This window comes from Sapajus apella, unplaced genomic scaffold (genome assembly GCF_009761245.1).
Source record: "Sapajus apella isolate SASKATOON/1434 unplaced genomic scaffold, GSC_monkey_1.0 scaffold758, whole genome shotgun sequence".
NCBI lineage: Eukaryota > Metazoa > Chordata > Mammalia > Primates > Cebidae > Sapajus > Sapajus apella.
This window is the reverse complement of record NW_022437684.1, coordinates 21,388-29,417: the sequence shown is the minus strand read 5'-3', so window position 1 is coordinate 29,417 and position 8,030 is coordinate 21,388. Positions and strand designations below refer to the sequence as shown.

The 8,030-nt window shown below is 53.5% G+C and overlaps 2 non-coding genes across 2 annotated transcripts; both read right to left on the bottom strand.

The window, feature by feature from the left end:
- Positions 1-3,921: 3,921 nt before the first annotated feature.
- On the bottom strand, positions 3,922-4,040 carry LOC116546311. The gene has a single exon (XR_004266663.1). It is a non-coding gene; the product is annotated as a 5S ribosomal RNA (ribosomal RNA).
- A 3,101-nt stretch (positions 4,041-7,141) lies between these two features.
- Positions 7,142-7,260, bottom strand: LOC116546312. Its single transcript, XR_004266664.1, has one exon. It is a non-coding gene; the product is annotated as a 5S ribosomal RNA (ribosomal RNA).
- Between the last annotated feature and the right edge of the window lie 770 nt (positions 7,261-8,030).

Here is an 8,030-nt window from a genome sequence, read left to right as displayed (position 1 = left end):
TCTCCTGCCTCAGCCTCCTGAGTAGCTGGGATTACAGGCACGCACCATCATGCCCAGCTAATTTTTGTATTTTTAGTAGAGACGAGGTTTCACCTTGTTGACCAGGATGGTCTCGATCTCTTGACCTCGTGATCCACCCGCCTCGGCCTCCCAAAGTGCTGGGATTATAGGCGTGAGCCACCGCGCCCGGCCTATTTTTTATTTTATTATTTTATTTTACTGTTATTATTACTTTTTGAGACGGAATCTAGATCTGTCGCCCAGTTTGGAGGGGAGTGGCCCAATTTCGGCTCACTGCAACCTCTGCCTCCTGGGTTCAAGCGATTATCCTGCCTCAGCCTCCTGAGTAGCTGGGACTACAGGTGTGCATCACCACGCCTGGCTAATTTTTGTATTTTTAGTAGAGACGGGGTGTTATCATGTTGTTCAGGCTGGTCTTGAACACCTGACCTTGTGACCCATCCGCCTCAGCCTCCCAAAGTGCTGGGATTACAGGTGTGAGCCACCGTGCCCGGCTATTTTATTTTATTTTTTGAGACAGAGGTCCCCTGTATCACTCAGGCTGGGTTTTGGTGGTGCGATCTCCACTCACTGCAACCTCCACCTCTTGGGTTCAAGGGATTCTCCTACCTCAGCCTCTGGAGTACCTGGGACTACAAGCAGCTGCCACCATGCTCATTTTTGTATTTTTAGTAGAAATGGGGTTTCACCATGTCAGTCAGGATGGTCTTGATCACTTGACCTCGTGATCCACCCACTTCAGTCTCCCAAAGTGCTGGGATTACAGGCGCGGGCCACCACGCCTGGCCAATCCCAGCACTTTGGGAGGCTAAAGTGGATGGATTGCTTGGGCCCAGGAGTTTGAGACCAGCCTGGGTAGCATAGTGAGACCCCCATCTCTACAAAAAATAAAGAATTAGCCGGACATGGCTAACACACTCCTTTAGTCCCAGCTATTCAGGAGGCTGAGGTGGGAGAATCTCCTGAGCCTGGGAAGTCAATGCTGCAGCGAGCTGTGATTGAGCCACTGCACTCCAGCCTGGGCGACGGAGCAAGACCCTGTTTCAAAAACAACGTCATCAACAACAGCAATGACAGCAACAACAAAAAACCGACTTCTAGCTGGGCACGGTGGCTCACGCCTGTAATCCAAACACTTTGGGAGTCCGAGGTGGGAAGATGGCATGAGCCCAGGAGTTTGAGACTAGCCTGGGTGACATGGTGAAACCCCATCTCTAAAAATAAAAAAAAATTAGCCAGGCGTGGTGGTGCCTGCCTGTAGTCCCAGCTACTCAGGAGACAGGTGGGAGAATCACCTGAGCACCCTCAACTGCTCACCTTATTTTTTATTATTTTATTTTATTTATGAGAAATAAGAGGGAAGTCAACGCCGCAGCGAGCTATGATTGAGCCACTGCACTCCAGCCTGGGCGACAGAGCAAAAGACCCTGTCTCAAAGAGTGAAAGAATGAAAACAAAAAGAGGCTGGGCGCGGTGGCTCACGCCTGTCATCCCAGCACTTTGGGAGGCCGAGGCAGGTGGATCACTTGAGGTCAGGAGTTCGAGACCAGCCTGACCAACAGGGTGAACCTCATCTCTACTAAAAATACAAAAATTAGCCAGGCATGGTAGAGTGCACCTGTAGTCCCAGCTACTCGGGAGGCCGAGGCAGGAGAATTGCTTGAATCCAGAAGGCTGAGGTTGCAGTGAGCTGAGATAGCGCCATTGCACTCCAGCCTGAGGGTGAGACTCCATCTAAGAAGAGAAAGAAAGAGAGAGAGAGAGAGGGAGGGAGGGAAGGAAGGAAGGAAGGGGAAAGAGAAGAAAGAGAGAGAGAGAGAGAAAGAGAAAGAAAGAAAGAAAAAAGAAAAGAAAGAAAGAAAGAGAAAGAAGAAAGAAAAAAAAAATCGCCTGCTTTCCACTCTTCGAAGATCCAAAGCTGAGCAGAATGGGCAGGGCACCTTGACAATTTCAAAATCCCCTCCTGTCACCCAGCGCCCCAGGAGAGGTTTCCTCAGTAAAACCAAGCACCTTGCTTTCCACCTTTAGCGCACACAGTCCTAGACAAGACGATGGGCGGGACTCTTTTTAAGGGGTGGGGGACAGGACAAGGTCCAGAAGTGACAGGACCCGTTTTGGGAGGCGGGGGTACTCATTTATGCAGCAGAGTGTAAGGTGCCATCTGCACCCCAGACCCCAGCTAAGGCTTGTCCTATGTCATCTTCCCAGTCTTTGCCACCCTCAACCCCAGTGAGGTGGGGGCTTTGGGGCCCCAGTTTCCAGAATAGGGACCTGATATGATCATAGTGTGTAAAAGCCCCTCCCCAGACTCCCATGGCAGGGGGCACTGGGGGCTGAGGGGAGATAGCGTCCGCTAGAATGGTGTGTGTGTGTGTGTGTGTGTATGTGTGTGCGCGTGCGACCCACCAGGACTCCAGGAGGGCTCAGAGGTGGAGGTAAAGGGAAGAGGGTGCTGTGGGCGCCTGAAAGTTCCCACTTCACCCTCTGTGCTGTGGAAGCTTGCGGGGAATGAGACTTGGTTGGGGTGAACTCAAAGGCTCTGTAGAGTGTCAGAATGCGGCTGGAGGTTTCACTCACCTAACTCAGATGCTGGGTTTACAGGCTTGAGCCACCGTGCCCGGCCTTAATTTATTTATTTTTATTATTTCGTTTTGTTTTGTTCTGAGACAGAATCTCACTCTGTCACACGGGCTGGAGTGCAGTGGCGCGATCTGGGCTCATTGCGGCCTTCCCCTCCCAGGTTCAAGCGACCCTCCAGCCTTAGCCTTCCAAGTAGCTGGGAGGCTGCAGTGAGCTGAGATCACGCCACTGTGCTCCAGCCTGGGTGACAGAGTGAGACTTTCTCTCAAAACAAAACAAAAATCATGAAAATTAAAAAATAGGCTGCACGTGGTGGCTCATGCCCAGGCAACAGAGTAACACCCAGTCTCTACCAAAAATACAAAAAAAAAAAAAAAAAAAAAGAAAACCCCAAAAAACAAACAAACAAAAAAACTAGGCTGGGCACGGTGGCTCACAGCTGTAATCCCAGCACTTTGGGAGGCCAAGACATGTGGATCACGAGGTCAGGTGTTTGAGACCAGCCTGACCAACATGGTGAAACCCCATCTCCATTAAAAAAATACAAAATTAGCTGGGCGTGGTGGCACATGGCTGTAATCCCAGCTACTGGAGAGGCTGAGGTGGCAGAATTGTTTGAACCTGGGAGGCAGAGGTTTCGGTGAGCCAAGATTGTGCCATTGCACTTCAGCATGGGCAACAAGAGGGAAACTCCGTCTCAAAAAAAAAAAAAAAAGCCTAGCTGGGCAGGGGGGGGGGGGGGGGGGGGGGAGGCCTATATTCCCAGCTACTCAGGAGGCTGAGGTGGGAGGATCACTTAAGCCTGGAAGTTCAAGGCTGCAGTATGCTATGATTGTGACCCCACACTCCAGTCTGGACGGCAGAGTGAGACCCTGTCTAAAAAAAAAATCTTACACTCTCTAACCCACATTGAGGTCCAAGCGCTCCTTCAGCATTGACCGCCCTCCATCTCTATTTATGTTTGTTTGTTTGTTTTGAACTGACGTCTTGCTCTATCCCCCAGGCTGGAGGGCAGTGGCACGATCTCAGCCCACTGCAACTTCTGCCACCCAGTTTCAAGCGATTCTCCTGCCTCAGCCTCCTACACTGCCTAGCTTCCGAGATCAGACGAGATCTGGCGCGTTCAGGGTGGCATGGCCCTGGAGGCCGGCAGTGGTGCCTGGCTGCCCCAGGAGCCGGCGGTGCTGCAGTGGCGGATACCCCCCCACCCCCACGAGGAGGTCCTGGGCTGCAGAGGGGGCACAGATGGGAGGAAAACCAGAAGAGACAGGAGGCTGTTGGGAGCCCGGCGACAAAAAGGGGAAGAAGGAGGGAGCCAAAAGCCTACAGCACCCGGTATTCCCAGGCGGTCTCCCATCCAAGTACTAACCAGGCCCGACCCTGTTTAGCTTCCGAGATCAGACGAGATCGGGCGCATTCAGGGTGGTGTGGCCGTAGGCGCTAACGGCGTCTCCTGGCTGTCCCAAGAGTCTGCGGCGTGGCAGCGGCAGGGGCGAAACTCCACAAGGAGGTCCTGGACTGCGGCGGGGGCAGGCGGGCGGAAAACCGGAAGAATCACGGGGGCGGTTGGAAAGTCGGGGACAAAACTGGGAAAAGGGGAGGGAGCGGGAAGCCAAAAGCCTGTACACACCTGTAATCCCAGCACTTTGGGGGACCGAGGAGGGAGGATCGCTTCAGGGCACGAGTTCAAGACCAGCCTGGGCAATATAGGGAGACCCCCCCCCACACACACACGCACACACACACAAAATCTAAAAAAAAAACTTTAAAAATCAGCCAGGCATGCTGCGTGTTCCAGTGGGAGGATCGCTTGGGCCCAGGAGGTGGTGGTTGCAGTGAGTCAAGATCACGCCGCTGCTCTCCAGCTTGGACAACAGAGCAAGACCCCTTCTCAAAAAGAGAGGAAGAGAAAAGAAATTGTCCTACCACGGAACCATCCTTTTTTTTTGAGACAGAGTATCTCTCTTGTCACTCAGACTACAGTGCAGTGGCGCCATCTCGTGCACCCAAGTAGCTCGGATTACAGGCGACCGCCACCACACCCGGCTCTTTGTATTTTTCATAGAGACCGGATGTCACCATTTTGACCAGGCTGGTCTCGCTCTGCCGACCTCAAGTGACCTGCCCATCTCAGCCTCCCAAAATGCTGGGATTACAAGCATGAGCCACGGCGCCCAGGCTATTTTTATTTTTATTTTTGAGGTGAAGTCTCTCTCTGTTGCTCAGGCTGCAGTGCAGTGGTGCAATCACAGCTCACTGCAGCCTGGAACTCCTGGGTGCAAGCGATCCTCCCGCCTCAGCCTCCCAAGTAGCTAGAACTACAGGTGCTCCCCATCTTGCCCAGGTCTTTTTTTTTTTTTGACATGGAGTCTCACTCTGTTGCCAGGCTGGAGTGCGGTGGCACGATCTCGGCTCACTGCAGCTTCTGCCTCCCAAGTTCAAGTGATTCTCCTGCCTCAGCCTCCCGAGTAGCGGGGACTATTGGCATGTGCCACCACACCCAGCTACTTTTTGTATTTTTAGTAGAGACAGGGTTTCACCAAGTTGGCCGGGATGGTCTCCATCTCTTGACCTCCTGACTTGCCCAGCTCAGCATTTCAAAGTGTTGGGATCACAGGAGTAAGCCACCGTGCCTGGCCTGACAAGCTAATTTTTGTATTTTTTGTATAGTCTGGGTTTCTCCATGTTGTCCAGGTTGGTCTGGAACTCCTGGGCTTAAGCGATCCTCCTGTCTTGGCCTCCCAAAATTCTGGGATTACAGGCATGAGCCACTGTGCCCAGCCTCTTTTATTTTTCTTGCCATGTGGCACGATCATGACTCACTGCAGCCTCAAACTCCTAGGCTCAAGCAATCTTCCCACTTCAGGCTCCTGAGTAGCTGAGAATTACAGGCTTCAGCTACCACGTTGGGCTAGTTTAATATTTTTTTAATTATTTTTTTTTCTTTTTTAGAGATAGGGTTTTGCTATGCTGTCCCGGCTGGCCTCAAAATCCTGGGCTGAAGCGATCCTCCAGCCTTAGCCTCCCAAGTAGCTGGGACTACAGGCATATGCCAAGCCGCCATGCCTGTCTGGACTCAGGTCTTCAACACTTCCCACCTGGTCGGTCCCTTCTGTCCCTTCCCCACTCAGTAGGGGTGAGCCTTGGTCCCCTGCCAGTGATCAGTGGCTCTGGAGGTCCAGCTGAGCATGCAGCCGCCGCCACTCCAACAGTGCCACCGCCACATGCACAGTGTCACCGCACAGACGATGCAAACTCCTCACCCGGTTCCCTACCCTTCTGTTCTCAGGACCCCTACAGTGACCCTGGCCGTCCTTTCACGTGGGCTGAAGAACTGCCTACCCACTGGCACCCCAACCCCACACAACCAGACCAGGACCAGGGACTGAGCAGAAGGAAAGGGGCCAAGGGAGGAAACAGGCATGGCGAGACAGAAGGGTCTTCCCAGCCTTTGGATCTCACCGTCACAGTGGACAGAAAATCAGGCCGGTCCCTGACGTCAGTGCCCACAGGCTAAGCACCCAGTGTGAGTTTCATTAAACTTCGGGCTGCTTTCTAAGGCTGGGAGCCTGCAGGGCCAGGGGTGGGACTGGTTCAGCTGCCCCATCCCAGGGACACTGCAGGTTTGCTCTCCATCACGAGGTGGGGTGGGGTGGTGCACTTTGGATTCAACACTTGCCAGTCGAAAGTTAAAAGAATAAAATATAAGCCGGATGGGGAGGCTCGCGCCTGTAATCCCAGCACTTTGGGAGGCCAAGGCGGTCAGATCAGCTGTGGTCGGCCATTGCACTCCTGCCTCAGCAACAAGAGGGAAACTCCGTCTCAAAAAATACATAAAATAATAAATAATAAATAAATAAATATCGGGCGCAATGGCTCACGCCTGCAATCCAAGCACTTTGGGAGGCTGAGGCAGGCGGATCACCTGAGGTCGGCAGTTCGAGCCCAGCTTGACCAACATGGAGAAACGGTATCTCTACTAAAAATATAAAATTAGCCACGCGTTCCTGTAATGCCGGCTACTCCGGAGGCTAAGGCAAGAGAATCACTTTAAACTGTGAGGCGGTGAGCGGGGATGGCGCCATTCCACTCCAGCCTGGGCAACAAGAGCAACACTGTCTCAAAAACTAAAACAAAATATAAATATAAATCATAATCAATCAATCAAATCCTTCAGGGGGCCCCACCCCATGTTTTCAGGCTCTGCGCCAGAGGACCCAGGGTCTCCTCTTGTGAAGGAGAGGAAGGGGGAGGGGATGTGTGCCGTTGTCCTCCAGGTCGGACAAGGTGCTGGGATTACACACCTGCTTAGCTTCCGAGATCAGAGATCTGGCACGTTTAGGGTGGTAAGGGCCTAGACGCCAGAAGTGGCGCCTGGCTGCCCCAAGAGCCCGAGGTGCTGCAGTGGCGGATACCCACCGACCTCACGAGGTCCCAGGCTGCGGCGGGGGCTGCGGCGGGCGGAAAAGGGGAAGAAAAATCAGGTGGCAGTTGGGAAGCCGGGCGACAAAAGGGCGAAGGAGGGAGCGGGAAGCCAAAATGCCTACAGCACCCGGTATTCCCAGGCGGTCTCCCATCCAAGTACTAACCAGGCCCGACCCTGCTTAGCTTCCGAGATCAGACGAGATCGGGCGCGTTCAGGGTGGTGTGGCCGTAGACACCGGAGACGCCGCGTGGCTGCCCCAAGAGCGGGCGGTGGGGCCCCCGGCACCTCCCCCCCACTTTTCCCCCCCCTTTTCCCCCCACGAGGAGGTCCCCGGCTGCTGCTGGGGCGCCGGCGGCCCGAAAACGAGAAGAGCCGGGGGCGTAGGGAATGCCGGCGACAAAAGGGAGATAGAGGGAGGGAGCGAGAAGCCAAAAGCCTGTACGCACCTGTGATCCCAGCACTTCGGGAGACCCAGGAGGGAGGTTCGCTTGAGACCACAAGTTTAAGAGCAGCCTGGGCAGTAGAGGAGACCCCATCTCTCCAAAAAAAAAAAAAAAATCTTTAAAAATTAGCCAGGCGGCCGGGCGCGGTGGCTCACGCCTGTAATCCTAGCACTCTGGGAGGCCGAGGTGGTTGGATCACCTGAGGTCAGGAGTTCAAGACCAGCCTGGCCATGATGGTGAAACCCCATCTTTATTTAAAAAAAAAATGTAAAAATAAAATATTAGCCAGGCATGCTGCGTGTTCCAGTGCGAGGATCGCTTGGGCCCAGGAGGTGGTGGTTGCAGTGAGTCAAGACCACGCCGCTGCTCTCCAGCTTGGACAACAGAGCACGACCCCGTCTCAAAAAGAAAGAAGGAGGGAGGGAGGAGGGAGAGAGAGACAGAGACAGAGACAGAGAGAAATAAAACAAATTGTTCTATCCCTGAGCCATACTTTATTTTTATTTTTTGACAGGGTCTCTCTCTATCACCCAGGCCGGAGAGCAGTGGCCCAGTCTTGG